Genomic DNA, 8,646 nt, shown 5'->3' on the forward strand with positions numbered 1-8,646 from the left:
ATTCAAATGCTTGTCATCAGACATAGGTTCGTATAACGTCCTATCAAGCAGGAAGCAAAAAAAAATAACTTATTTCGAGTAATGAATATTACCGCTAGGAATTTGTCCCGTTTTATAAAACAAAACCTGAAGCTCGGTACTTATCGTTGATATACAGGACTTGCCCTGATCGATCTTTATAATTAAAGAGAATGGATCGATCATAATGCTTTCTGTCGCTATACATATTGTATAAGCCACAGAAATATTCTCTTTAACGATGAAATCATTTCCACGACTAGAGAACGCTACAGTAAGCAAAACGATAAAGTGTAAGCTAATAGTTCTAAAGAAGATGATCAAGTGGTCGGAGAGGTACAACGAGGTCATCATCCTGCGTCAGTGACGGTTTAGTAGAGCGTGTCTTATCAGGGAGTTACAAAACTATATTTTTGTGAAAAACGAGTGACAACGTCAGCCAAAATATATCAAGATACAGTCGTCAATCCTGTTGAGAAACCTCTCATCGATAGAATTTTTAAAAGTATACCGCGCAATTTCCAACAGGTCTCTGCACCTGGTCACAAAGCACAATCTATCCGAGCCTGGCTTGAAACTAACGTTCCAGACTTTATAAGCCTGACCTCAACCATGTAGGCTTCAACTAATCGTCAGTTTTAGAGGATATTACCAACACCAACCTTGGAAACAGTGCATAAATCCATAGATTCGTTACTAAAAATATTGAAAGATTGTATCAAAGCCGGAGGTAGCCATTTCAAATTTTAAATTTATTTTTTTCTGTGTCATTAATGCATACGTAGATAGATTTTTTTTCTGAATATTATACTACTATATTATAAAAGGAGGAGGTTTATTGTTACAGAAGCTAAACTGAACTAGGTTTGTATTTCAATTTATAATATATTTTAGAATTATTTCTGAGTTTACTATGATATTTAACACCAGTGCGATGAGTTTGTATAATTTATCTTTACATAAAATAAATACGAAAATGAAAAGGAGGCTTCTCAATATACCTTGCTAAATGAAATGAAGCGGGAATTAACAAAACTGTTATCTCATTACATGTCCATGATCATCACCTCAGCATCTCGGTTATCAGATCAGACACAAAGGCAGCCACGGAGCGGACGTAGCTGCAGGGAATCACTAGTGTTTATTTATAAATAAAACAACGTCAAGTCGTATCATAGACTTATATAGTTTAGTTCCATTAGAATCGGTTAGTTCCCAGCAGTATATAAAGTGAGCGACGGCCCTTTCGCTGTATCACATATAAAGTTTCCATGACGTTGACGGCGAAAGTCCTGTTGACGGTCGCCTGCGCTGCCTGGGTCCTGGCAGACGGGGGAAGTCCGACTCCCACCACACAGGACCCATATCCAGAAGTAAGAAGCTACTTTTGCAACTCTGTAACACCTTCGCCTTACAACACGTCTAGTGCCGTGGTCCTCGTCCCTCTCATAGGACAGAGAAACACTTATTGCAAAATAAAAAGCAAAAGAGACGTTTGTAAATTGAAAATATTCTTATATTCTACTTCTTACTAAAAACACATAAGTTTTCGGACGTGACACATGTCCGGGGCAGAGATATCGGATATTCTTAACCTCATTAGTTATTGTAAACAAAAGCAAGACCTTTAAACATCTGTGACATTAGATGTTATTCAGACTACGTATTTCGTTGCTTTTAGTATTTCACTTATACTTGATAAAAACAGTCTATACAGTTTATATAAAATGAGTTTTAAGTTATTATATAGTGTATATAGTTATATGACATGTCAGTCACAGGAAACATTTTGAATATATGTACATATAAATAAGAAAAATTTAATAAAAACGTCTAACTGAAACATTTTTAATATGAATCCGAAGTTGCGACTCCATTTCTTATGGGACATTACAAACATGCCGTTTTCTGAAAATGTAATTCTTAAGCTTTCTTAAAATATGTTATTGTTATAAACATAGGCCCTCACTAATCACGACATCATACACATTTAAGAGTTCAAGACTTGAGGATAATTCTACAGCTTCCGTTTTGTTTTAAGGAAAATTCCCTTTAACAATGTTTGTTAAACACAATTAAATAACGTTAATTGTAACAAGTCTAGTCGACAGGGTAATCTTAAACTACTTAGACGTTTAAATCGGAAACACTAAAATTTTAGGAGAGCGAAAATATCCTAAATTGGATATTCGGTAATATTTATGTAACTTAATGATTACGTTAGTTTAGTTTAGTTTATTTATTAATTTAATGTTAAATGTGCTGCTGTATAGTTTGTATCTCACTTAGCACAGTGAACGTCTCGGGGCTTATCCGATAGTTTATCAACATAAACAATGCGGCCGTGTGATTTCATACCAGTACAGTTAACAACGAACCTGTTTTAAACAAATTTGGCACAATTACGGTACATCATTAACGCCTTCAGTATAAAAACGGATGCTCTCACAACAACAAAGGAGACGAAAGCTGTCCCGAAGGTCAATAATAACATAAAATAACCAAGAACAAAATGCAGTACTTGGTGAGTTACGAATGTATCCGTGTTTCACAATATTAATATATTTATTATATATTTGATAAAATCTAATTATATTTAACTAAGTGTCGAGGTTAACGCGATAAAAACTAACAGTCGTAATTAATGGCCGAGTACTACGGAAAATTATTGATGTTGTATTAATTGATTATTTTCATAAATAAAACTAGATTACTAACTTGTTAGAGCACAGGATGGTTTTCTGAACTAAGTGTATTTAAAACGCAAATATGTTCTGGTTACCTTACTCTTTACAGTAACCTTGATCAGGAACAGACGAGATGAAAGTCTAAAGTAGTGAACGGGAAAATGTAAAGTGTAATAATAAACCGCTCAGTGTGTATGAAAAATATAGTGTCAGAGTAAATGTGTACTCGCGAAAATCTCAGATATCATCGGAGACGAAACTCCTTAGCATTCCATGGAGTCACCGTGCGGGTGCCGGGTCCATCGCGTTGTAGAGTGAGGAGCCTCAACAATGCCTGAGACTTGTGACCCAAGTGTAGGTTTAAGGGGCTCCTCTCTAACGCGCGTTAAATGCTCTCCTTCGCCGTCCAAACTTGTCTCTCTACCTAACCAAATTGGAAACAAAGCTCCTAGGTTTGCCTTCAATGTACGTTCTTAGAATGATTTGATGTTAATTCTGGAAAGGAACAACTCTTTTAGTAGGTTGTAGAGAGATTTGGCTGTTATACCTCTCGCTCCCACTTCTACCGCGTATAAATTTACGACGAACCTATTCCTAGTGAGTTCGGTAGTGAACTCGTAATACATATTGATCTTGATGGCATGTTCTTTGAGGATATTGATTATTGATTAACACAACGGGTCTGGTCTGGAGGACGGCTCACAAATATCCTCTGGGATTTTGTATTGTTTCTCATACGTATCCTTCATTATAGTTCAATCCGCAGCCGCTTTAAGGATAGAGTAAGGCTTGACGTTTGATTTTATAGCTATAGTGAATTCTCTCTGAACTGTGAACTATTTATTAATGAAGACTATTACTAATTATGTACTAGTATTATAAACATATAAGCTGCTATTTGATATTACCTGCGAACTGTGTCACAAAGACAAATTATATTCTTTCAGTTTCTTCTGTTAATCTTGGGGTCGAGCATCAGCTTTATAGCACCGGCTCCGAAAAATGCTTTCTATTCGCCGTTCGAACAAGCCATGATGAACAAACTTCACAAACCATTGTACACGGTGGACATCCCCCCGGAACATCCTAGGAAAGGAGAGTACCGATGTAAGGGGGGGATATGTAGAACGAAAACACCGTGTGACGGTTGCCAGGGAGCCGTTCCGCTGGACACGAACTGGGAATATAATAAACCATGGGATTGATACTTGTAGTTTTATTTTACTGCCAATTAGATCTGAATTTTATAGAATACCTCGAGAAGAACAAAACCAGATCACATTGAGACAGCTGACGAAAACATTCTCCCAAAATAATAATTAAGATGAATGATATCATTCTTTACGCAACAACGTCACCGAACGAAGACAAAAGTCGCTTGATGATAAACTTTTCCACATAATTTCGTCCACGTCTCATACTTTCTTAGATGAACCTTGTGATGTGTGGGTATCGTTAATCTGTTACGAGACCACCTCGTCATACTACGTACACTGTTATTTAGTTTCTAACTGTGTTCCAGGACGAACAGTCGCCTTTTAAAATATGACAGTTGACCGAGTCGAGGCAGTAAGGTCAACGGCCGGCTCTACGTGTGCCTCCTCAATAAATATCCCACGTAACTTCGTCATTGTTCGTCAACAGACGAGAAATTATCAATAAAGACTTTTTGACAGAATGAGGCTTTAGGTTAAGGAACAATATTTTTAATAAAATGACAGTAAAGTTTTATTTTTACTTATATTCAGGAGTGTTCCTGTTCTTGTTTGTGATAAGTGATAGGAGAGCTGAGGAAGGGTATCCTAAAGGATTTTTGTCAGTATGTATGTATACGATTTTTATATTCATTTTTCCTTTCAATATTTGAGCGTTTCTTGGTCTTATTTAAAAAAAATGTTTTAAAAATTTGTGATAGTAAATATGTTTAATGTATTCACCTAATTATTTTTTGTTTCTATATTACCATTCGTGCATCCTGTCAATTCTAACCTCAATCAGGTTAAAGCATTCAAATAATAAGGTAAACATTTAATAAAGCAAAAATACTTTGCTCCTCTATATATATACACAGCCTTTTCCGAGAAATATATATGTTGTTTTATTATTATTTTAAAAATTGAGTTAGCAAAGTGTAACATATACCTGATATTATATAAGAAACAAACTAACATGTAACAGTGCCTTCACCGAACTCACATATATTTAGTTTAATTAAATATAATTTAATGAAATTGTTTCGTACCTTAAGTAGAGGTCATGACCCCATCAGCAACAGAACAGTGAAACACTTAAGAGTGTTGTCCAACAATCAATGAGAAACCTGCTAAAAATATGTTCCAAATATAAAACACTTTTGACATTAAACTCAACCTTTAATTTTTAACTCTTTACGGTTGGAGCCCTAACTCGTGCAGTACACGACACAGGCAAAAAAGAAAATAAGAAAATTATACGCAATTACATTGCGTGAACACTTTGCGTTTTGTAACAACAATTTAGTGCAATTATGACAACATATCTGAGATCGGTTTCTTATTAGTGAGCAGATCTCAATCGAAATTATTATCTCAGAATTAATTTTGGTTATTTTTGTTCATAGTTATGGGAAATTAAGAAGTGTTGGAAAATTAATGTCTCTGCAAATCTTTGAAATGAGTTGTATAGGTTCTTTCATCTAGCAGTGATGTTAAGTGTTACCGTATATTGTGATTGAAATTTCATATCTTTTAAGAAACGTTTATTAATAATGTTTTCCAAGAATTCAATTGCCAAATTTGATGTTTTTATGACACACTCTATGATAAATAATAATACCTTGAAAGGAAACCTAAACCTAGGTAATAAATGATAGTAATAATATTGGGTAGAAAACTATTATAATTAATGGCCTTGTAAAAATTTTTACCAATGGCCAGTGACCATTAGGTGGAACATCAATCCTTCTTCCGCACAAAGTGTAGAGGAAATGCCATACAGCTTTATCCTCTATTCTATTTTATCAAATCTTACAAATAATGGAGTCATCAACGTGCCTGGAGCTACAACTTCATCTAACCAGTCTCATAAAACACCTACTACCGTGTGCCATGTTTTCTAACAACGTTTCTTAAACTGTTAATGGACGTGATGTATACATTCTATCTTCTTCTAGTATTAATTTTCTCCAGGTCCTGATACTACAAAACCCGCCAGTATTCCTCGAAGTCAACTGAAGTTTCTGTACTTCGTAGTGCAGGGGAGAGAACGGTCACGACAGAAGTACACCTACTGGGAAGCCCAGGGCATTGTGGATGATCCCAGGATCGACTTCCGAAGGTGGGCCCCTACTACTTAAACATCTTTTACATATGTAGTTCCATCCTGGTACACACTACAATTTTGAAACATTTTTCACATACAAATTTTAATGAGTCGAAGATTCATATATTTTTTTATGTAAATACGACAAATTATTATTGTAACATTCTTAAATACGTTCATATGTCAGTGAACTTTTAAAGATATGATTTTTTTCAGATGTGCTGGTAAGTTTCAATATCGTCAAATAATTCATAGGCGATCCGTAATATTCCAGGAAGACCGTCCTAATTGCTCTGGGATATCTGGACAGCACCAGCTTCCCCATCGCCTCCATGCTCGGAAACCAATACGAGGATCTGGGTTATAATGTTATATTAGTAGACAACCAGAGGTTCGCCACCGTCCATTATTACCTGTAAGTGAAACACGCACACTCGCACACTCGATACACGCACACACCCAACCTGACTAAACTGCTCTATGTGTGCCCGCCACCCTCCACAGTCACTTCTTTTTATATCTTCAACCGCTATCAATGCCTCTAATTTCAATATAACTTTTATTATTATTCAGCAATTTCCATTCTCAACATAACACTCCTCGATGCCACAGTACACCTCCCACAACGTGACCTACCAAGTACCATCCTACTCTTACTATTATAATTATAAAATATAGTTAAAAAAAATAAAAAACATGCTGTTCCAATTAACCCAACTAAAAAGTAAAAAATAATCTTTAACATTAACAATAGCAGTGGGCGAAAATATGTGTATTGTTATGTGAAAAGCATGGGGCGCTTTGTACCATATATGCCATACTATTTTTGAACTAATCGTATGAAAAAAGTAATAGCAAAATATATATATATATACTCACGAAGTTCGATTCCGGAACACATGTCCCTGGTTGATCCTGCCAGTAGTCATATTTATGACACGTCTATTTTTTGTAATTATCGCGATTAAGTTAGTCTCAGCTCAGTCACTTAGAATTAAATATAAAATTCTCCTTATCAAAAGTTTTTGATTTATGGCTGTTGATAATGCAGCTATGTAGCTTACTAACAAATACAGTAGCGCTTGAGCGAGCATGCTCTATCTCTTTCACTCTCATGTAAAGGATTTATGATATGACATAATGATGCTGACAATCCTAATGATTGAATTGATATAAATTCTCGAGGTATTCATTTGCCACCGGTACTTGATAAGCCTACAAAATTTGAGCGACATCGGTCCGTTTAAAATGGGTCAAAATCGAGTTTGAAGAAGTCCGTTACAAACATACATACATACATACATTGTCAGGTTACGGAAATATAATTTTCATATAAAACGGAACATACTAAAAAAAGCGCTGTCTCCTATTCAATGTAAGATACGAGTACATTTCAATCTATCAATCGATTAATTTATATTTTCAGAGCAGCGCGCCTCATGCGTCCCGTCGGCAAACATGTCGCAGAGATACTAGTACTTCTGACTCAGGCAGGGTTGGATCCAGGGAAGACTGAACTCTTGGGTTTTAGCCTTGGGGGACAAACTGTGGGCTATATAGCTAAGAACTACCAAAAAATGATCGGAAGAAATATATCAAGAATCACAGCGTTAGAACCGGCCGGACCGTGTTTTAGGACTCTAGGACGTGGAGATAGATTAGATGCTGCGGATGCAGACTTCGTCCAGGTTGTACACACTAATATAGACGGCTTCGGGATGGCGACACGAATGGGTCATGTCGATTTTTACCTGAATGGTGGTGAATATCAACCTACTGATTTAAATTTCTTCCCATGCACTTCAACCTGTAGTCATTTCAGAGTTCTGACTGTTTGGTTGGCAGTAATGAGAAATCCTGGAAAATTTATCGGAATTAAATGTGACAACATTCAGAATGCGCGAGACGGATCCTGCTATAGTAACTTTCCTTTAATAACTAATATTATGGGTACAAACGTAGATGTGTGTAGCAAGGCGTTTTTTATTTGTCCACGGGTAAGACTTACCCCTACTTCCTCGGCTGGAATGGTATTAAGCCGCAAAATAATTCTTGGCAACAAATTTCTGACGACAATGATAGAGGAGGCACTGAAGCTTATACCTGACTTAAGAAATGTTATTGGAATGCATTCCATTTCATCTTATATTGTATAGAATTACTGTAATTTATCATATTTAAGGAAGTCTTTGTATATGTAAGTCAAATAAAAAAATAAGCATTTGAACAATAAACAAGACATTTTATTAAGCAATATTAATTTATTATTTTAATAGTTTTATGGTGTTAGTCCCTTTTTTTCTGCAAAATCGTATATAGAAGATAAATATCATAAAAAACAACTCACTCTTTCCATGCTGCATTTCGATCGTAAAGATTTTGGTTGGTGATGAATATAAACTATACTTATTTTAAATACTTTGATCGTTCAGGTGAACAACAACAATTTTGATTTCTATACACTGTCAAACATTTTTTTTGGTTATCGAGTAAATATAAAAATAATCATATTGCATTCTTCAAATTTACTAAATAAAAAAATATATATCAGCGTTTTTTTTTGTCATATATAAGTAAGCTGAGTACAATGTGTGAACTGAATGGACCTTTATTAACATTAATATTACAGCAATACAATTTA

The 8,646-nt window shown here is 35.3% G+C and overlaps 1 pseudogene; it reads left to right on the forward strand.

The window, feature by feature from the left end:
• Positions 1 to 2,216: 2,216 nt before the first annotated feature.
• LOC116775263 (lipase member H-B-like) lies at positions 2,217 to 8,259 on the forward strand (annotated as a pseudogene).
• Positions 8,260 to 8,646: the final 387 nt, after the last annotated feature.

The sequence above is a fragment of the Danaus plexippus genome, chromosome 25, assembly GCF_018135715.1.
Source record: "Danaus plexippus chromosome 25, MEX_DaPlex, whole genome shotgun sequence".
NCBI lineage: Eukaryota > Metazoa > Arthropoda > Insecta > Lepidoptera > Nymphalidae > Danaus > Danaus plexippus.